This window comes from Meriones unguiculatus, chromosome 12 (assembly GCF_030254825.1).
Source record: "Meriones unguiculatus strain TT.TT164.6M chromosome 12, Bangor_MerUng_6.1, whole genome shotgun sequence".
Lineage (NCBI taxonomy): Eukaryota > Metazoa > Chordata > Mammalia > Rodentia > Muridae > Meriones > Meriones unguiculatus.
Window position 1 is genome coordinate 14,949,805 of NC_083360.1, and position 22,546 is coordinate 14,972,350.

Below are 22,546 nucleotides of genomic sequence, written 5' to 3' on the forward strand. Positions count from 1 at the left end.
GTCTGATTCTGAGAGGTTTTCCTAGAAGGCCTAGAAAGTTTAGAATTTAATGGTACCTAAAAACCACATGATCATCTCCTTAGATGCCGAAAATGCATTTGATAAAATCCAACACTCATTCATGAGAATTTTGGAGAGATCAGGGATACAAGGCACATACCTAAACATAGTAAAGGTGATATACAGCCAGATTATAGACAACATTAAACTAAACAGAGAGAAGCTAAACTCAATTTCACTGAAATCGGGACAAGGCAAGGCTGCCCACTCTCTCCATATCTCTTCAATATTGTACTTGAAGTCCTAGCCAGAGCAACAAGACAACTTAAGGAGATCAAGAAGATACAAATTGGAAAGGAAGAAGTCAAGGTATCATTATTCCCAGATGATATGATAGAATACATAAGTAACTCCAAAAATTCTACCAGGAAACTCCTACAGCTGATAAACACCTTCAGCAAAGTACCTCGATACAAAATTAACTGAAAAAAAAAAATCAGTAGTCCTCTTGTATACAAAAGACAAATGGCTTGAGAAAGAAATTAGGGAAACAACATCCTTTACACTAACCACAAAAAACAAATAAAAATAAAAGATAAATAAAGTATCTTGGTGTTACCCTAACCAAGCAAGTGAAAGACTTGTATGAAATTAAACAAACAAACAAACAAACAAAAACTTCAAGTCTCTGAAGAAAGAAATTGAAGAAGATATCAGAAGATGAAAAGATCTCTCTTGCTCATGGATCGGTAGGATTAACATAGTGATAATGGCCATCCTTCCAAAAAGCAATCTACAGATTCAATGCAATTCCCATCAAAATACCAACACAATTCTTTACAGACTTTTAAAGAACAATTCTCAACTTCATTTGGAAAAACAAAAAACCCAGAATTGCTAAAACGATCCTGTATGACAACAGATCATCTGGAGGTATCTCCATCACTAATATTAAACTGTACTATAGAGTAAGAGCAATAAAAACTCCATGATACTGGCATAGAAACAGACTGATGGATCAATGGAATCAAATTGAGGACTCAGAAATAAACCCACACACTTATGGATACCTGATTTTTTTTTAAATTTTATTTATTTTTTTATTTTTTTCAATGCAGTTAATTCAGGAACCTTGAACAATCATCGGACCCTGGGGAAAGCCAGCCCACAGCTTAAATAGCCTCTGGGTAGCCAACCCCAGCGTGCCACGTGGGCAATGCAGATAGGTCCACATACATGGAAGCAAGCCAGATCCTCAGCCTTAGCCAAATGTGGAGTTGTTTGTGACAGAGAGCACTCACCATCGGGAAGGTGGAAGGCAGAAACCAGCTCCATCTTTAAGGCGCAGCATTACGCAGCTCTCTACAGTTCCCCCTTTTTGTTTTAGACGCATCAGGCAAGAGTAGAGGTCTGATTTCTGATATTAGAAATAAATTGGGACTTTGTACTGATGTTCATTTAGGTGTCATCCACCCAAAGAGCATCAGACCCGTCTGATACCTTTTTCTCAGAGGCGGGACCTGGGGCATCAACCCGCATGCAATCAGACTTGCTCTTCTCTGGGTCGAAAGCGACTGACCCTGAGCGCAGTGCTTAGCCTCGCATCCTGAGCATAACATTTTAGCTTTTTATGGTAGCCAACCATGCTTGGGGAGACTGTCCTGCTTCAATGGCTGTAAAGGCCTGAATGATCATGGCTGCATTACGCTGTTGTGAGACTCTAATCTTGCATATACACCACAGGCAAACCAAGGAGACCAACACCAGAAGGCCTGCTAATGCTCCCATGCCCGCCCATTCCTTCAGATGATTCATGGCTGCAGCAATCCATGGTGATAATCCTGTGGCTAGTCCTGCGTCCACTCTGGTAGAATTTACTGTGATAATGGCCACTCTCAGCTGCTCCTTCGTAGTATCGAATTCTCCAGTCCAATTACCTAAAATATAGCTAGACAATTGTTTAGACAGATTTGCAGCACAGGGAAAATTCTCATGTTGTACGCTAGTGACACAAAGTCCAGCATACTTTCATTGACAGCCAGGTTGAGCGATTTGCCATAGGGTATCAATTTGCTCCTGCACGAGGTCAATCCTCTGATTGAACACCATCAAGCCTCCTTTTAGTTGAGCATTAATTCCTTTTTGTACATCTAAAGCATGAGCTACATTGGCTAAAAGATTATTCAGGGTCTGAGCAGTCTGCACAGTATGACTCATGGCTAATGCCATGGTGGTAGCTCCAACAGCCGCCAATGAGATGGCAGTAACAATGGTGGCTGTAGTTCCAAGATCCCTTTTCTGTCTGAAGAGAGTCATAGTGTGAGGGGCATCAACGGGTACAGGCACCCAGCGAGGCATGCGAGTAACCAGGGCATACCTAAATTCACTAGCATTGCAGCATTGGGCAGGATACTTGATTTTTTACAAAGGAGCCAAAACCATACAATGAGAAAAAGAGGATCTTTAACAAATGGTACTGCCCTACTGGATGTCTACATGTTGAAAAATGCAAATAGATTCATATTTATCATCCTTCTCTAAAGTAAAGTCCAAGTGGAGCAAAGACCTCAATATAAAACCAGATGCACTAGATCTGTTAGAAGAAAAAGTGAGGAAGAGCTTTGATCTCATTGGCACGAGAGACAACTACCTGAACAGAATACCAACAGCTCAGGCTCTAAGATCAACAATCAATAAATGGGACCTCATAAAATTGAAAAGCTTCTGTAAAGTAAAGGACACTGTCAACAGAACAAAATGACAGTCTACAGTCTGGGAAAAGATCTTTACCAACCCTACAGTGGACAGAGGGCTGATATCCAAAATATATAAAGAACTCAAAAAGTTAAACATCAACAAACCAAGTCATCTCATTATAAAATGGGGTACGGAACTAAACAGAGAATTCGCAACAGAGAAAAACTGAATGGTGGAAAAACATTCAAGGAAATGCTCAATGCCCTTAGTCATCAGGGAAATGTAAATCAAAAAGCCTATGAGATTACACCTTACACCCATCAGAATGGCTAAGATCAAAAACTCAAGTGACAGCACGTGCTGGCAAGGATGTGGAGAAAGGGGAACCCTCCTCCATTGCTGGTGGGAGTGCAAATTGTACAACCACTTTGGAAATCAACCTGGTGCTTTCTTAGACAATTGGGAATAGTGCTTCCTCAAAAGCCTGCTATACCACTCCTGAGCATATACCAGAAAGATGCTCCTCCATACAACAAGGACATTTGCTCAACTATGTTTACAGCAGTTTTATTCATAATAGTAAGAATCTAGAAACAGCCTAGATGTCCCTTGACCAAAGAATGGATACAGAAATTATGGTACATTTATACAATGGAATACCACTTAGCTATAAAAAACAAGGAAATCATGAAGTTTGCTAGCAAATGGGTGGAACTAGAAAAGAGCATACTGGGTCAGGTAACCCAGAACCAGAAAGACTCACATGGAATATACTCACATTAAGAAAATATTAGCCATATGATACAGGATAACCAAACTATCACTCACAGACCTAAAGAAACTAAATACCTAGGAGGACTCTCAGGAGGATGTTTAATTCTCATTCAGAAGGACAAGCAGTTGAAGAGAGGGAACAGGATGGGAGGCTACCGTAAGTGTCTTTTGAAAGACTCTAGCCATCAGGGGATTGAAGCAGATGCTAAAACTCACAGCCAAACTTTCGGCCAAGTCGTAGGAAAGAATGGGGGAATGGAGGGACCCAGAGTGAGCAGGAGCCAACAAATCTGGAACTATGGGGCCCTGCAGAGAAGGACCCAGAGTGAGCAGAGAAGGACCCAGAGTGAGCAGGAGAGCCAACAAATCTGGAACTATGGGGCCCTGCAGAGGCTGAGGACCCAGAGTGAGCAGGAGAGCCAACAAATCTGGAACTATGGGGCGGGCCCTGCAGAGGAGGACCCAGAGTGAGCAGGAGAGCCAACAAATCTGGAACTATGGGGCCCTGCAGAGGCTGAGGACCAGACCCCCTGCTCAGATGTAACCATTAGGCAGTTTAATCTCCATGTGGGCTCCCTAGTAAGGGCAGCAGGGCCATCTCTGACATGGACTCTGTTACCCTCTCATTGCCAGTCCCCAGAGGAAGAAGATGCAGGCAGTCCTTAGGAGACTTTATAGGCTATGGTCCGATGGTAGGGGAGGAGGGCTCCTTCTTTCGGAGAAATAGGGGAGGGGAATAGAAGGAACAAGGGACAGAGAGTGGAACTGGAGGAGACAAGGAAGGGGGCTACAATCTAGACCTAAAGTGAATACATAATTTAAAAAATGTTAAAATAAATAATTTAATGGTACGTATTATGAACCAAATTAAGTTTTCCTAACATTCATATGATAATTTTATTCCCTTTTGTGAATGTATATGGGGGCGCAACCTGTAAGAAGGTTAAATGGAGACTAAGGTCTCTGAGCCAGTGGACCCAGTGTACTTAAGAGAAGAGGAGGATCAACCTCCACTCTCTCTCCAGCCCTCCCTCTCTTTCTCTTTCCCTTCTTCTTTCCATCCTTTCCTCTTTCCATTTCTCCTGCCTTCCTTTTCCTTTCTTCCGTGCAAGGACTCACTGAGAAACCAGCAGCTAGCTAGCAGTTTGAAAGACAGGAAGATTCCAATGCACTGGCATTTGATCTTAGGCTCATTAGCTTCCAGAAATGGAAAAAAAAAAGACACCCACAAATTTTTATTGTTTAAGCCACCTAGTCTATGTATTTTGTTATGCTAGCCTCAGCTGATTAGTATAGTACATTATAATCATAATCTTAGGGACTTAATTTTTCTTCTTGCTTGCGATATGGTAGAATTACCTCTGTAGAAGATTCTTCTTTTACCCATATTGCAAAGGAAGAAAAGAATGAAGATGCGAAATAGTGAAATAATTCATCCCAAGTAATCAGAGCAAATTGGTTTTATATAAAGAATGCATTCTATGGAGAAACAATGTTGATTTTCTCAAAGGCAGGCATCATACCATCTTGAGTGCAAATGAGTCAGAAGAAATTTGTATGCTCACTTTACTTAAATATATGTCAGGTAGCCTGGGACAAACCCAAAGAATGAAACAACTGTAAAAATATAAAAAAGTTGCACTGTAATATGGCTGACTAGATAATATTGGTCCAAGGTCATTTCAGGCTAAAGGCTCCTGAGCATTCAATATGCAATTCAAAAATTCATATTGATTTTGCAAGCTGATACCAAAAGAAGAACTTCATGTTTGAATTCCCTCTCAAAATGGCTCTAAGTGCTTATAATTACATTTCAAACATCTGCTGCAACAATCACAGCTCTGTGCTAGTTTTTGCAACACAGACTGACTGACAGCTTCTCTACTGACAACAGTTCTGATTCAGCTTCAGCTTGAGCTGTGAGAATTTGTAGTTGGGAGCCTTATCTGAACTGTCACCATTATGTCTTATCGCCCTCAAGCAAATAGCCATTCCTGAATGGTACTCACCCCTAGGATTGCCTTACGTTAGAATGTTGGCGGGATTAGACTCCCATATTTGCCAGTATGTTTGCCCCCTACAAAGTTTAACATTTTCATTTTAAACAATTTAATTTCTGAAATTAGTTAATGGGGTAGTCTAGCAGGTGGTGCTAGCTCGTATGACCTTCATGGTCACCCTACTATCCATTTGGTCGAACTTACTAATTTTGCTGTCTTTTTACCTGTTTACATGGATGGAGGAGGTTAAAATACAAATAATATTGGGTGTGCCAGATGGCTCGTTGGGATAAAACCCCTTGTCTTACAAACTTGAAGACTTGAGTTTCATCCTTGGATCTCATAGTGGAAGGAGAAAACTGGCTCCTCAAAGTTGGTCCCTGACTTCTCCGTTCATGCTGTAAAATGTGTGTCACCCGGACTAGTACATTTACATAATATACTGCTACTATTGCTAAAGTAACAATAATACTAAACAAAATTTAAAAAAAAACAAGAATAACAATACCATTGAATGTTGGAATTATATAGAAGTCCAAAGTCAATGTCTGCAGATCAAGATCTAACTGGATCTGAGATGCACTGATTCATTCATGCATTTTTCCCCCAGTGGTTTTACCATAAAGTTGCAACTGAGACCAACAAAGGCTCACATACTTTCCATCTGTTCTTTGCATAAAATGTTTTCTGATTCCTTCTGTAGCATCTGTGAGACAAAGGCAACTCCTTCTGAGTGTAAGCTCTAATCCTTTTCCCTGCTATTTTTTCCCCCAAAGAGTAAAATTTTGTTTCAGGGAATGTTTATTAAAAGACTAGCTTAGATGTTTGCGTTTAAGAGACACAAATAGACTGACTTGGCTCCAGTTCAATGACTGGTGGATAAGATATTTATGAGTGTGTGTGATTTGAAGACTCGAGAGTCTTGAGAAGCACATTCTCAGGTGAACTTTTAGCTCTTTCTCTTAAGAACTCAATTGAATGTGGACTGGGTTGTTGGCAAATCATCTAAAAGGCTCTTATTTTTAGGTAACTAAGAGGCAAGCTCACAAAAGGCTGTGCCACGAACTGAAGATGTGGATGTTAACAGATGAGCAGGGAACTGCAGGGAAGTTTGGGAAGGAGGGAAAATAGCTGGATGTAGCATGGACAAGGATAGCTATGTGCTCTTGTTATTAGCATTGTTTGTTCCTGTCCTGAATTTGCTATGCCAGAAACATAGAGGAACTCATTTGTGTCTGTCTGCAATGTCAGAATTTATTCAGTAAAAAAAAAAAAAAAAATCCATGAGTATTGGCCATTTCAATAGCATTTCAATGGTTTGCATTATAATCTATCTGCCTTGGTAGGCTAGCTGTGGAGAATGCAAGTTCTTTATTTCCATCTTAATTACTGATATTAAATCATATCACACAGCACATTGTTGAATATATATATTTATACATATGTATGTATACACATAGGCACGCATATGCATAAATGTGAGTTAGAACATGGATATACTTTAAAAAAGGAGGCCACAGTAGAGTTTAAGAGCTTTCAGAAGTGGGTAGAGAAAGAGTCTGGATTGAGAAGATAATGAACCAATCAGTGCATGTAGAGGAGCTTCTGCTGGAGCAACTGGAGGTGCTTTTCAGAGTGAAGCTTCAGTTGTCCAGGAGGCAGTGAAAGGCTGGGGCAGGAAACAGGGGTCAGGTCAGGTCCAGAACAGCAGGCAGTTGAGTAGGCTGCTTTAATGGCAAAGGACCAAAATGGGTTGGGGAGTTCTTGGTTCTTGGAGCACACAGCGGGCATCAAATGATAAGTTGTCATGAGGTCATGCTATTGAAGTTTTAGGTGTTCATCACTTTATGGGGTCTAGATGTAGGAGTTAATCCCTTCCTTCTACCACAGCGGTTCTTAACCTGTGGGTTGGGACCTCACTGGAGGGTTCAGATCAGATATCCTATATAGCTGATATTTATATTACAGTTCATAATAGTAGCAAACTACAGTTATGAACTAGCAATTAAATAGTTTTATGGTTGGAGGATCACCACAACAAGAGGAACTCTATTAAATGGTCACAGCATCAGGAAAACTGAGAACCATTCTCTACCTGGTGTCTGAAAAGTTCTTGGACTGCTTTCCCTGATATCACTATAATACGCTCATGTACACCCAGTCTTAATTCACTCTACTAGACTCACAGGGTGGCCCCTGTTCTATGCTCAGGAAAAAGTTATTTATCAGCCTAGGCTGGATAGGCTGTGCCTCACAGGTGGTGAATACTCTGGGCCCTCCTGGGGCCTACAGTCATTCTTTCCTCTCAAAATGGAGTTGTAATGTGCTTGTCAGTGTGATCTCTTAGGGGCCTGCACAGCCTGGAAACCCACTTCATTTTACAGAATACAGGAGTAACCCAGAGTAGAGCACAGCCTGATCGCAACAGTTCCTTTGCAGTTTAAACTGATATTTGGCTCCTCCTAAAGGCAATTTAAGAATGGTTAAATTAAAACACATTTTTTTTTTTTGTTCCTGATAAACAAAGGATTTTTTTTTTGTTTGTTTGTTTTCTTTAATCTTGTTTGTCACTAAGGGATCTCATTAACTCTGTAAAAGCATAAATCAGATGATTATAGGGACAAATCCTCAACCCCTGTCACATCATCACTTGTGAAATGCTCGGTTTGCGCTTTATTCTCTGTTTTCTCCTCCTTTGTTTGCCATGGAATCCTTCTCTGTTTCATCTTTCTCCTCTTAAAATAGTTCAAAGTCCAGGATAGAAACTAGCCACTCCATTTTGCTTTCTCTTTTAATTTTTTTCTGCTTAGAAATGTTCACCTGTGGCTTCAAATAAAAGTTTTGAACTCTGATTTAAAAGAACAAATAATTATCCAGCTTGTGCTGAAAACTTCGTACTGCTCATATTGCTGCCTTCCAAATATAACCACTGACTTGAAAATGAATTTGAGGCTCAGCATGTCACGACATAACTCTCCTATGAAGACTGGTCTTCCTCCAGGGGTCTTTCCTAAGAGAATAGTGTCATCAATCACTCAGGCAAATCAAGACACTCACTGTCTTCTTCTCCCTCATTCCTTCCACTCAACCACAGAAACGAGCCTGTGGTTTCCTGAAGCACTATAGGGGTATGCTATGCTCACTTTTTCTCACCATCTCCATCATCCTACTTTAGACTGTCTAAAGTTTGGATCTGGAGCTGACGCGCCTAATCACTCCTACAACCCACCCTTGTACAGTTTCCTTTCCCTCTATAATATCACTCCTGAGTCCAAAAATGAATCTGACATGTAGCTTTCAGTGCTTTACAGCCGTTCAGTAGCTCCCAAGTGCTAAGGTACGTTTATAAGTGGTACATGTGTGTACGTAGTATATTTGTGTTCATTGTGCATATTCATATGTGCACATGTGTGCATCAAATATATGCACACGTGTTACTGCATGTATCCATGTGTGTCCATGGTACATGTGTGTATGTAGTTATGTCCATGTGATTGTGTATTTATATTTACACATGCACATATGTGCGTATAGTGTGTGCATTCATGCGTGCACATGTGTTAGTGCATTATGCATGTGTGTATGTGTACTTCTGTATATGTAGGGTATGTGTGTGCATGTCTGTATTCCTATGTGCATATGTGTGTGTGCATATGTGTATTCCTATGTGTGTCTGTATGCACATCTGTGTTGGAAAAGGAATCCAGGGCTTTGTGCACGATATTCTTTTGTTTTCCAAAGCAACATTCTTAATTAATAATAATAATAAACCAAAAAAACCCAGGAGCACTATCCCTGCATGGTCTCACCTGTGCCCATATCAAGGATATTATTAGACGGTTCTCTTTTCATGTTTGGTTAAGTGTCCTCTTGTTCTAGTATCTTTTCAGGTGCAGGAATGTTCCACAAAATGTTCTTGGGTTTCATTTAAAATGTCTCTTTCTCCAAATAGAAACTACCTGAAGACTAATGCGGTCCACCGAGGATATAAAGCCACTGAGCCTCAGAGGTATCTTGCCCTTCAATGTGGCCCTTTACTTCTGAGAATCTTCTGTGACACCATGTAAACTTATGTTTTTTGTTTTTTTGTTTTTTTTTACCAAATAACCTGGTTGTTCTACCTGTACAGGGACTAAACAAAAACAATACAACTCTAAGAAGCAGTTGTAGTCAACTCACTAAAAAAAAAAAAGACTCCTGTAAGACCACAGTTACCTTTGTTGTCATTTATATTTATAGCTCCTGCACACGAGGAGGCTTCCTTCATGGGGCTCCTAAAACAGAACATACTCTGTGATCATGTGCTGTCTATTGATGCCAGAAAGTTGAAGATGTACTCACAATTGTTTGTGCTTTGTCTATTTTAAAATCAATATGTCTTTTGATTAAAAAATAAAATCAATCTCTCTTTTTAAAAGAACAGATTTTTTTTAAAAAAAAAATCAAATAATTTAGTACAAGTGTGCATAATATAATGCAACCCATTCCGAGGTCTTTGATCCTTTTTTCAGACATAAAAAGTTCATTGTTAACATTGTCTTTTATATCCTTCAAGGAATAATTCATGCACACTAGTACAAATATGTACAGATACATAGGTGTTCACTTATAGGAACAGAATCATCACGGATTACATAGATCTTTACATTCTCTTTCCTTAGGTCTTCATTGTTCTCCACATATGCTCCATCATAACTCATTACACTCATTTTCTTGCTTTTAACTATTAATGACTGTGGTGGTATAAATGAGAATGGCTCCAGTAGGATCATATGTTTAAATACTTATTCCACAGTTGGTGAACTATTTGGGAAGGATTAGGAGGTGTGGCCTTGTTGGAGGAGGTGTGTCACTGGGGTGAACTTCAAGGGTTCAAAAGCCCACTCCATTTCCAGTTCTCTGTCTCTCCGCCTTGTACTTGTTCTCTCGACATCTAAGTTCTCAGCTACTGCTCCAGCACCATGCCTACCTGCCTGCTGCCGTGCTCCCACCATGATGGTCACTGATCACTACTCATCCTCTCAAACTGTGAGCAAGCCCCCACATAATATTATATTTACCTCACTCACGGTGTTTCTTCACAGCAATAGAAAAAATAACTCAGATAATGATCATAAATGCTTTCAAGATTTTATTGTAACAAAAATGTATTAAATCAATGTTCATTTTTCCTCTCTCTCTCCACATGTAGGTATAGAGCAGAAGGAAAATTCCTAGTAATAGACTTTCTATATCAAAGGTACTTTCCGTATTATTTTGGAAGACAGTGCAAAGTTATCATAGAGAAGTAGTTTCAGTTCTTTGCGTGGCCTCTAAGCATGCAGAAGGACGTCTACTTCCCTACAACTGGAAGCCACTAAATGTTGTCTGGTCTACTTCTTCCCAGTTTGCTGGGTAAAACTTTTGTCTCAGTTTTTAATCGTGGGTTTATATTCTTGCTTCTATTTCTTTATTTGGTAGGGCTAATAATTTTTCACATTCTAAAACCTCTTTCTATTGTTCTCCGAGATGGATATTAATATTTCATGTTGTTCATCAGATAATCAAACAATTTCTTATTTTTTAAAAAAACCTGTTTTGTTTTATCTTAATGTATATGGGTGCTTTGCCAGCATAAGTATCCGGGCAACATCTGTGTACTAGATGCCTTCAGAGGTCATAAGAGTGCATTGGATCTCTTGGAACTGGAATCAGAGACAGTTGTGAACTGTAATGTGGATGCTGAATATTGAACCTGGGTCTTTTGGGGCAGCAGCCAGTGTTCTTAATTGCTGAGTCATCTGTCTTCCATGTTAAAAAATAATTATTGTATACATTTAAAATCAATTTATCTTTTGATTTCCTGTGGCTTTTAAATTTTCAAATGATTATATGATCAATTTGTCTATATTGTTTGTCCTTCTGAATGATGATTAAGCATCTTCCTTAGGGTCTTCCTTGTTGTTTAGCATCTTTAGGACTATATATTTTAGTATGTTTATCATATATTATGTGGCTAATATCCACTTAAAAGTGAGTATATACCATGTGTGTCTTTCCGCTTCTGGGTTACCTCAGTTAGGATGATTTTTTTTTCTAGTTCCATCCATTTGCCTGCAAATTTCATGATTTCCTTGTTTTTAATTGCTGAGTAGTATTCCACTGTGTAAATGTACCACAATTTCTGAATCCATTCCTTGGTTGAGGGACATCTAGGTTGTTTCCAGATCCTGGCTATTCTGAATAAAGTTGCTGTGAATATAGTTGAGCAAATGTCCTTATTGAATGGCTGAGCATCTTTCAGATATGTGTCCAAGTGGTATAGCTGGATCTTGAGGTAGCACTATTCCTACAGAACAGGAGCTTAACACAGAGGGCCTCTGAAAGACTCTATCCAGCAGAGTATAGAAGCTGATGCTGAGACCCATAGTCACGCTTTGGGCAGAGGGCAGGGATTCTTATGGAAGAAGAGGGCAACAGAAAGACCTGGAGGGGACAGGAGCTCCACAAGAAGACCAACAGAGCCAAAAAATCTGGGCCCAGGGCAGCCTGCAAAGACTGAACCAAAAGACTATTCATGGAGAGGATCTAGAACCCCTGCTCAGATGTAGCCCATAAGAAGCTCAGTCTCCATGTGGGTTCCCTAGTAAGGGGAGCAGGGACTGTCTCTTATATGGACTCAGGGCTGGCTCTGTGATCACCTCCCCCTGGGGAGTGGGATTTCAGCCTTACAAGGCCATAGAGGAAGAGGATGTAACCAGTCCTGATGTGACCTGATAGGCTAGGGTCAGATAGCAGGGGAGGAGGACCTCCCCTAACAATGGACTAGGGGAAGGACATAGGGAAAGAAGAGGGAGGAAGGATGGGAGTGGGAGGAGATGAGGAAAGGGGCTACAGTCAGGATACAAAGTGAATAAATTGTAAGAAATAATAAATCAATAAAAATGATCAGTTTTTGTCTTACTGTGGTATAAATGTATATGTATACACAAATGTGTATGTTTTTTGCATGTTAAACTTATAGTTTTATATTTAAAAGTTTTGGTCTCTCCTTTGGAATGCATGAACTAGAAGGAAAGACATGAGCAATTATAACTGGTAACTTTTTAAATGATCATAATTCACAGCTGAAGGAATTTACAACCCTCATGGCAGCAATTAAGTCAATGCTTCTTTATTCCCTTTGCCTGACATCACATCACAAAGTAGCATCCAAGCTTTTTCTTCATTTAGTTTGTCTTCCACGCTTTGGTTTTCTGATGCTGAGGATTGAACTGGAGGCCTTGCACATACTAGGCAAATGCTCTATGCCAGAACAATAGCCCAGCCTTCTTAGCATTCATTCCTTGAAAGGATGATGGGCTCATGGTAGACTCTGGATAAAAATTCTGATTAATCCATCAAAAGAAATGGTATCAAACATAATACTTAAGACGATGTTCATAGTTTATGCACATTTTAAGAAGCATATAACATTTTTAAAAATATGTAAATTAAAACTCACCTATATCATTGTCATCCAGATTTAACCATTTTTTTTTAAATTTCTATTGCTTTGTCTATGTCGTATGCTAACAGGAGTGAGAGTAGTATGGCAAAGGACATTGTTTTGCTTTCTTTTACCATCAGTCATCTATTTGGAGACCTCTTTCTTCCTCCAGCCTGCCCCTGTTCCAGGCAGTGTACACTCAACCCATTGTCCACCTCCTGTCTTCAGGCATGTATGCCTTAATGCAAATCAATGATAATCCTTTGCAGAGTTCTGGAATGTGGTATCATTGCTTTGTTTTTATTTTACACTGTGAGGGGATTTTTACAATTAAGGACTCTGCGTGGGGAAATGGCAGCCCCTTTAGAGGTGAGTAATTCTTACTTGAGATCAAAGGTAACACTGAACAAAGAAATAGAAGAAAGCATTGTTCAAACTGCTCTGCATTCAGCTATGAGGCAACATCCTATTGACATGGACCAATATCTTCGTTTTCGAGTTTGAACTAGTTCAGGTTATGTTTGTGTTGCTTTTATTGAAGTTGCTTTGGTTGATATTGGAAGAGTTTTGATAGTCTTTGGAGTTGTTACAGTAAGGACTGTGACCTCACTTCTTTCCTATCAGGATACTTTTACTGTGGAGTAGGGAGGGTTTGGATATGCAAAGAAAACAACAGCAAATGTAGAACTTCTTCCTACCTGATTAAAGGACCAGGCTAAGGTATAGATGAGTCAGGGTGCTGGACAGGGCCCTAGGCAGAATCTTCTGCTCAAGACTTAACACATTACCGGGTGAGTTGCCAGAGAAGTTGTTTTTATTACATATTTCCATCAAAGTGGACTGAGCTTTATTTAATGAAGATTAGAGAAGTTAATTAAGTAGATTTAGAATTTAATATACAGGGCTTTTACTGCCAAACAGCTTTCAAATACATGAGTAATTTTCCTGATTGGGGCTGGCTACAAAGTCAGACTACTGGGATTTTATCATTTTATCTAGCAGCAACAGCAGCAGCAGCAGCAGACAGTCAAAGCATTTAGAAAAGTGTGACAAGTTTCAATGCACAGTTAACTGAACTATATGAGTCCAGTTCATTAAACAGAAGCTTTGTATAAGTTATTGGGTAGGCATTTAATTGTGGATATTTGGTGGTCATGAAATGACACGTTAATGGGTTGAGAAATATTATTAATTCCCTTGTTTATTCATTAATCTATTCATCATTCAGTAATTCTTTACAGACCACTGTGGTGTTTGAGTGAGAATTGTCCCCCAGAGGTGCATGTGTTTGAATATTTGTTCTCCAGTTGGTGGAGCTATTTGGCAAGGTTCTGGAATCTCAAGGAGATGAGGTCTTGCTGGGAATCATAGGTGGTGGGCTCTGAGAGTGTATAGCCTTCCTTCATCTTCTGTTCTCTCTTTCTGCTTCCCCTCTCTGGATGATGATGTGATCAGCCAGCTCCTGCTATTGTTGCCATGCTTTCCCTGCCCATTGCTGTAGCTCTTCTACAATGCTTGGGCTCTGTACCTCTGGAACTGTGAGTCAGAATAAACCCTTTCTTCCTTAATTTTTTTCTGTCAGGGTATTTTAGCACAGCAACTGAAAAACAATACAACCATACTTGGGCAGCCAACCACCATTCAGATTCAATAATAAACTAACAAATAACATAGACCTTCCCCCTCATACACTGTATAGTCAAAGCATCACAGTTACACAGAACCAAACTTAGAGTGAATGCATATTAATCTGTGTAGTGATGGGCATTTTCTTCCAAAGTGAGGCGGGCAATCAAGGTAATGAACTGCACAAACAGAACTGTGAATGTGAAACCATGGGCTAGCTTTCTGTGAAATCTTCCTTTTGATTGCCTCAATTGTCTGCTTTGCTTTGTTAGTGGAAGGACAGTCTACTGTTTGGGGGTAATTATTTCACAGAAGTTAAGAGAGTGGATGATGAAAGGAGATGATATGTGTAATTATAGTGTTATTAAAGATAAAATACTTTCACAATGATGAAATACTATCATTACATAAAAATTTTTCCCAGTGATTTCATCCATGCATTACTTAACCTTTCTAATGTGACTAGAAGGCAAGGTGTTATCACTATCCTTCAGTGTTGCAGACATTGAGCAAGTAATCTTTGTAAGTGTTGGACAGGGCATATAAGAAAGCCTGATTATAGGTCTAAAAGGAAGACAAATCACACCTGCAGAGTTTTCCCAGATATCTACTTCAGGCTTTTCGAGAACTAAGAAGCTTGAACATAGTATTTAATTTCTGTATGCTTCAGCTTCTTTATCTGAAATATGAGGAAAGGGCCAGATTCCAATTCTACCTGTGTTTCAAACCATCTACTGTAGGCAAGTCATGTGCTGTGTGCCTTTCATGTTAGATTAACTTAATCCAATGCCTTCAATGTTAGATTAACCAATCCTCACAATGTACGAAGAAAACTCCTTACCAAAGCGCACAAATTGCTTATGATAACTCAAGTGAAAATATAGTCAATGCAGAAGGCTAATTCCCAACCTCAAGATCAATGCTCTGTGCACTTTTGCATTTTGTGTATATTTTAAGAGTTCCAGATTTACATAAAAACCCACAAACATTTAAATATAGGCTAGCAGAACGTGAACATGCAAACTGAAGTAACTCAGAATATTAAGGTTCTGTGTCATCTTTGAAATAATGTACCTAATTTTAATGTTTTAAAGAGTCTCTGATTTACACATTTTTTGTGTGATATAGCAACATTTGTTTGAGGTCTCTAAGTGATAAAACAACATGGAAAAAAAAACAGGACATGAATATAGTTCATTAATGAAGCACTTGTAAAGCAAGCAAAAGAAAGCCCTGGGTTTGATCTCCAGCTCAATAGCCAAACCAAAAATCAAATTTAACAACAAATTGTGGTGTGTGTTCCAAAAAAACAGGATGCTTAGGGGTTCATCCTCTGGATCAGAGGCCAAGGCAAAGTAGTAATTACTTTGTTGACAAAGGAATACTTTCAAACATCCTGACTCATTCTGTTCAACTCAACAAATGGACTTTGATTATATCAACTGACCCAGAGGAAGCTACTGAAAAGAAAAATTTAGTTGGACATTTCATGATTGGTAAATCTTCTAGTGAGCCTTTCATTCACAATTATTAGTCTGCTTACAGATGTTAACCATTAACATTTTGTATGTAAGATTGAAGCTACATGTAGATAATATAGATAGCGAGGACAGGACAGTCTGTGATAATCTTGGGACACAGACACTCAGGAAATACTGTTTTGGAAAAGCCAATATATTTCTATAGTAGATTATAGTTCTAATTTTCCCCAAAGCTATTGCACTCTCTGTTGTGTGTTTTGAGTATTAGTTGAGAATATTTAATTATGCTCTAGAAAAGAAAGATATGGGAGAGATGAGAGAGGAAACAATATTAAGTCTATGAGCAAAGAGATGGGAAACTTGGCAGACATGGGAAAGTAAACAGAGTAGATGTGGTAAGAAGATAAAGGTGATGGAATGCATGAGAAAAGTATTCATACACAGAAAAGAATGGAAAAGCACAGAAGACGCCCACCATTCATGGTTTAATGAATACACACGGGGCATTTGAAGAACTGCACTTATTGGGCTGAGAATCAGCCTGACCAGTGACTTCTAATCTGGCCTCACATGTGCAGTGTTCAAAAAGCACATGCAGAGTCTACAGCCCTTTTCTGGGTTGTTTGGCTGGTTATAACCATGGCCATCAATCACTGCTTCCATTGGTCCTGCAGAGCAAATGGTCCTTTAGTGTCTTTCTATCTGTCAGCTCACCTTGATCTCTAATCTCAACTCTGATCTTGAAAACCACACCCATCATTGGGGGACATTGATGTGTCTGTGTTCAAAGACAGAGGTGCAAACACATAAATTAATCCAGACACGCCTATGATATTGTAAACCAGCACTGAGATGGAGTGATTCTTTTTCAATTTGTGTCATGGCTTTCCCTAATTCTTTGTTTTTAAAAAATATTTATTTTTATATGTGTGTATGTTGTGCATATATGCATGCACTTGTGCATGTAGATGCTTGCAGAATCCAGAAGAGAGCATCACTCCTGTGAGCTAGAGTAGAGGAGGTCCTGTGCTGCCTGATGTCAGTGTTGCAACTAAACTTGATTTCTTCAGCATGGTCTTTTTGTTTTGTTTTGTTTTGTTTTGTTTTTAATGTGAAACAAACCATGTGATATGAACACCTACCAAGCCGTTTTGTTTCATGAATCTGTGCTAACATATCTGGTCATAAAACACTTGGTAGCTGCTCTTCTAGCAAGGTAATTCATTACATGGCAGGGCTGGTTGGATTTTGCCTGATAGTTCTACTTTGCACTTTTAACCAATAATATTACATTGGAGCAGGAAAGGAAAATATCAAAATATCAAAAAATATTTGGTAGCCTAAAGAGTATTTTTGCTGTCACAAAGATACATTCCAATAATAGTCTGGCTGCCGCACACCAACAATGAATTCATGGTTCATCAAGACAAAAATTCTACTTTAAACATTGTGCCAGTTTAAGCCCTCATTTCAAAAGGTGAGGTGAAGTATTTTGCTGAAGGTCATTGTATGTCATAACTAGTGAGCCAGAGCAGGGACGAAAGCTGTCTAGGAGGCTGCCAGGATATCTGAGATGGCACTGCTGATTCATCTGGGTCCCTGGTAATGACCAAGTACACACATTCTAGCACATGCTATGAAAATACTAAAAATACAAACCACAGCTGTCACAATTAACAGATTAACATTCAAGGGTCCAAAAACAAACTGAGAACGTCTGTTTATTAGTGAGGCTTGCGAGAGGTGTTACAGAGAGCTTTCAAGTGCTAACAACTACTGTTCTTTCCTGCTGTAAATTTAATCATGACACTACACATTGCTATCTGGTCCTAGAAGAATGAACTTCAATCATTTCACGTCAGTTGACATTAGCCGAGAATTTATATCAGGCCATCCAAAATGCTTAATTCAACAAAACTTATTCTCTAGCCAACATGGCTGAGGGATAGCAGCAGATGTCTGAAGCATAAAAACAAGTAAAATTTAAATGATGTGAATGAACAAATGCCTTTGGGTTCCTTCTGTGTGCTAGGAATGCCCTAGGTGGTAGAAAGTTGTAACAATAGTGATGTAAAGGAAAGGATACTCACTGTTGAAGAAAAGAAGTCTACAGGCTTGATTGACAACTCGACCATGGTCTCAGTAAGCTGAATGATTTCTGTCCTTAAACACCATTCTATGATTTTGAAGTTTTCTTTGAGGCTTTTAGCCTTCTGATCACAAATTTCTTCTTTAGGTGGAAAACGGCAGTGGTGAGAGAAAAGAATAAATAATTAGCTTCCTTTTCTTGCCTTCTCTCCCACCATTTCCCAGACACACAAGGCAGACATTTTTGAGATCACTTATTTTAAGTTTTATGTATGTATATATTTATTATGTGGATAGATATTTTGCCTGCATCTGTGTTTACGTGCATGCAGTGCCTGTGGAGGTCAGAAGAGGGGAATAGATCCCTTGTGATTGGAATTACAGATGGTTTTGAGTTTCCATGTGGGTGTTGGGAATCTAACCACGGGCCTCTGGAAGAGCAGCCAGTGCTCTAAACTCCTAAGCCATCTCTCCAGACTCTAGCTTCTTTAAAAACAGTTAACACATGTAAGTTACTGGAACTACTGTAAAGTCTGTGCAGTCAGAAATGACATTAATCAGTTATAAGCATTTTGGAAGCACTGACCTAAGTAACTAAGAAATAGAATTTTTGGTTAAAATTTTGTCAAACTTTTAGTTTAAATTGAAACAAACCTAAATTTATAGACCATATTGAACAGCATAATTGTTGATTCCTTTTGATAGGTCATATGTCACCAATAGTTGCAAAGGATGGCTGAATAAGTGATTTGCCCTAGAAAAGTTTAAGAATGGCTTTTTTTGCAGCAACCTACAGTAAAAGATAGTGGAAGTAAATGGCTAGTATCATGGAGCCGAACTTGTACTAGGAGAGAACTAACATATGTAGACGTAAATTTAATACAAAAGGAAACTGTTCCAAGCTTAGATAATCATCTAGACTGGATCTAAATAATTCAGATTCTAGAGACCCTTAATTGAGGGAACAGAAATGAGAAAGAGTGATTTGAAAGGGGGATTAAAAAAAAAACTTCTGGAAGCTCATAGTTTGGTGGAGAAGGAAAGACAGACATGTAAAGGAATTGTTAGCGGTAAATTTGGATAGACACAGTCATTATCTGTGAACATTTACATTAAAACTTATGCTTTCATTATACATATTCATGCAGATATTAATACACATTAATACAGTTTTTTAAATCAGGAAAAAGAAAGCATCTTTGATATCTCTTACAGACTTCATAAGGAAAGAGGCTCTAGTCCAGGGGTTTTCAACCTGCAGGTCCTGGCTTCTTTAGGAGCTGCATATAAGATATTCTGCACATCAGCTATTTCCATCATGATTCATAATAGTAGGAAAATTACAGCTATGAATAGCAATGAAATAACTTTATGGTTGGGGTCACCACCACACGAGGAACTTTATTAAAGGTTCGCAGCATTAGGAGGGCTGAGAACGAATGCTCTAGATGAAGTGCTGTCCAGCAACTTTAGAGCAACAGGTGATGTGATACTGGATTGTGTGTATACCTGCCTGGGTAACAAATAAGATCTCAGTTTCTATGGGACTTTCTACAGTGGGACAGTCACAATCACAGCGAGAACTAGGAAAGGACCTATGAAGCTCTACAATTTCAAATCTTGCCATGTGTTTGAAGCCTGAGGGAGGATCAGCAGCCACTAGACCTGTCTAGCAAGAAGGTGTCCGAGTGAGAGCAGCTTAATTCAAGCTTAGGCTTTGGTGTGACTGAGAGGCAGAAGATGGTAACTTCAGAAAGTGTGATCTTCTGAGACCTACGTACCTTCAGAGAAATGCATAGAATCAGTGTGCCCTGTGCATTCCAAGGTCTACTGTGTTGTTAATTTCCAAAGCCTGATCCACTTTGTGACTTTTTTTTTTTTTAATGACTAAATTTCAAAGCTGATCTGAATGACCTCTTTGCAAGAAGGCTGAACCTATCCACATAATAAAACCGTTTCCTCCATATTTGTCTTTGGATTCATGGTCTCATTTGTGACATCCCCTTTTCTGGTGTGTCGTTGTAAACAAAAAATAAGTGTGTTGGGCTGTATGTTTATTATTAGCCCTAAGATTATCACAGCAGTATTATCTAGCCTGCTATCACAAATAAGACACAGACGCCTGTTAGATCTTATAATTCCCTTATTTACCGTGGGCCAGGCAGATATTTCACCCACACTGTCTCAGTAACCTCACCATCCATCTCCCAGCCCCATCCAATGCCACCCTCCTTAATCCTCCTCATCTGCACTACCACTCATCTATAATCCCATGGTACTTGCATTTATTCTTTATCTGGGCCTTTCCACGCCATCATTGGCATCCTTTCTCCAGTCCCACCTGGTTCCTTCTCCACCTAACCCATGGTGGCATCCTCCTTCCTCCTGTCCTTACTGTCCTTCTGTCTTCCGTGATTCTTCTGTGTCCCAAAGCCTGGGAACCTTAGCCATGTCTACTCTGTTCTGCCCTGCTCAGGTATAGGCTGTTTAATCAGCCAATCAGATATAATGACTTAGGTTTACACAACAAAGGTTAGTTTACACAATAAGGATAGGTTTAAGTGAGAATGTACTCTTCTGAGCAGAGACAAAATCTTGGGGGCCAGTAATTAATACTAGAATACATAGTACCAGGGTAACTCCCAACAGTGGTGATTTCACACTTTAATGTTCTCAATTGTAATGAAGTACAAAGATGACATGGGAACTTAAAGCTTATGGTCAGTATGTCTCAGAACAGTCAAAACGCATTTATCTACATGATCAGTATCAAAACATTCATGTAATCTAAGACCACAGACCAGTCTATGGCTGTATCAACAGCAACGTGGCAATTAAAAGCGTTCAAATTATTATGGTAAGATTTTATCTTTATGAGAACAGGTGATGACAGTGTTGATGTCACTTTTTTTTAAGGGAATAATCATCTTCCAATAAGTTCTACAGAAATTTGACCAATCTCACCTTAACAGAAAATACCAGTTTGCCATCTAGAGTTAGTTATAAATTTAAAACTACTTGATAGTGGCTATAATCTCCTACTTTTCCTACCCTTTGTAGGTGCATACATGTGTTGTTCAACACATATGTAGAATCGTTTAAAGCTGAATTTAATAAAAATGAAATAGAATTTAAAAAAGCCTCTTTCTACAGAATTGTAGATAAATTTCAAGCTCAGGATAGTCACACTTGGCCACCTTGGATAGGTCTGGGACCCTCTCTCTCCTGACACTTGCCAAGTTCCAGATCCAGAATAACTCTATTGCCATTGAGTATATTAGTAAATGCTAGGCACTATTGGGCTTAGATATTAGCTAGTTAATCTCAAGAATTGTCAAATGATACCGATGGCACTTAGTTACTACCGAGAAAGCCAAATATGTCTGGGGCATGATCTTGGAAACTTTTTTTTTTTTTTTTGGAGGGGGGGTTTAGACCCAAGGAAAGAATGCCTGCCATGGACTGTGCCTCTCCTCCAATTCTCTCAGTGTAGGACCAAGCAGCCGGAATATCCACTCCTGAGCCCCTACGACAGTCTAAGGGTGGCTGTTGGAAGGGGCAGAGAGTGGGCCCTGGTGGCAGCACTTGAGCCCACTGTTGTTGAGAGGAGCTGGCACAGGAAGCAAAGCCAGCAGGGGATGGGCAGGCCAAGGGCTGTGTGATCACAGGCTCCCTTACCTGCTGCTTTGTCACAGGGTTGAACTCCAAAGTACACGAGGTTCCTTTATACCAAGCTGCTCTTCCTGGTTGTTCAGGAACTGTTTCTCAGGGGAGAATAAAACTCATTTTGTTGGCTTGCATAGTCTATAAAATTTAAACATAGGGTAGATGAGCCCTGTTCTTGCAAATGTTAGGGTGGGGTCTGCGGTCTTAAGCATGGATAATGAATTTAGCTGGGGCTTCTTGGCTGCTTCATCACTACTGTTCCAACTGGCTAACGTCTGCGCTGTATCTGTGGACACAAAAATTTTTGTCTAAAGGTTACCATGCATCCCCAGCCAGGCCATAGCTGTTGCCGCTGCAGGCCGGGGACAGCTTCGAGTTGTTTATTGCAAAGAAACCTGTTTCCTGCTCTGGCGGATAATGGGGCAGATGAAACTTTCAACCGCCTTTCTTGGGAATCGCTGCTTTCAGGCTCTTTCTCCTCCTCAGGGTGGAGGAAGGAACTTCACCCTCTGGGGCCAGGGCTCCAAGGGGCGTGCAGGGAGGCTTTGTCTGCGAGGCGGCGGGAGGGGGATCGTGGAGCACGGCCGCACGGCGGCTGCAGTTGGGACTAGTCTAGAACTTTCCTCTGCCCTGTCCCAGAGTAGCCGAGTTCCGGCCGGGACCTGGGGGCGTGCACGGGTCGGGGTCGGGTCGGACGACTGCCCCGGGAGCGCGCGGGGCTGGTGTGGGAGGAGCAGGCGCGCGGG

At 39.9% G+C, this 22,546-nt stretch overlaps 1 long non-coding RNA gene across 2 annotated transcripts; it reads right to left on the reverse strand.

The window, feature by feature from the left end:
• Positions 1-1,380: 1,380 nt before the first annotated feature.
• Positions 1,381-22,490, reverse strand: LOC132646789 (uncharacterized). 2 transcript variants are annotated; one of them, XR_009585042.1, is made up of 3 exons: positions 21,813-22,490; positions 18,137-18,276; positions 1,381-1,948 (listed from the first exon to the last, which is right to left on the reverse strand). It is a non-coding gene; the product is annotated as an uncharacterized LOC132646789 (long non-coding RNA). The 2 variants fall into 2 exon arrangements; XR_009585043.1 differs by lacking the exon at positions 1,381-1,948 and adding an exon at positions 13,676-14,539.
• Positions 22,491-22,546: the final 56 nt, after the last annotated feature.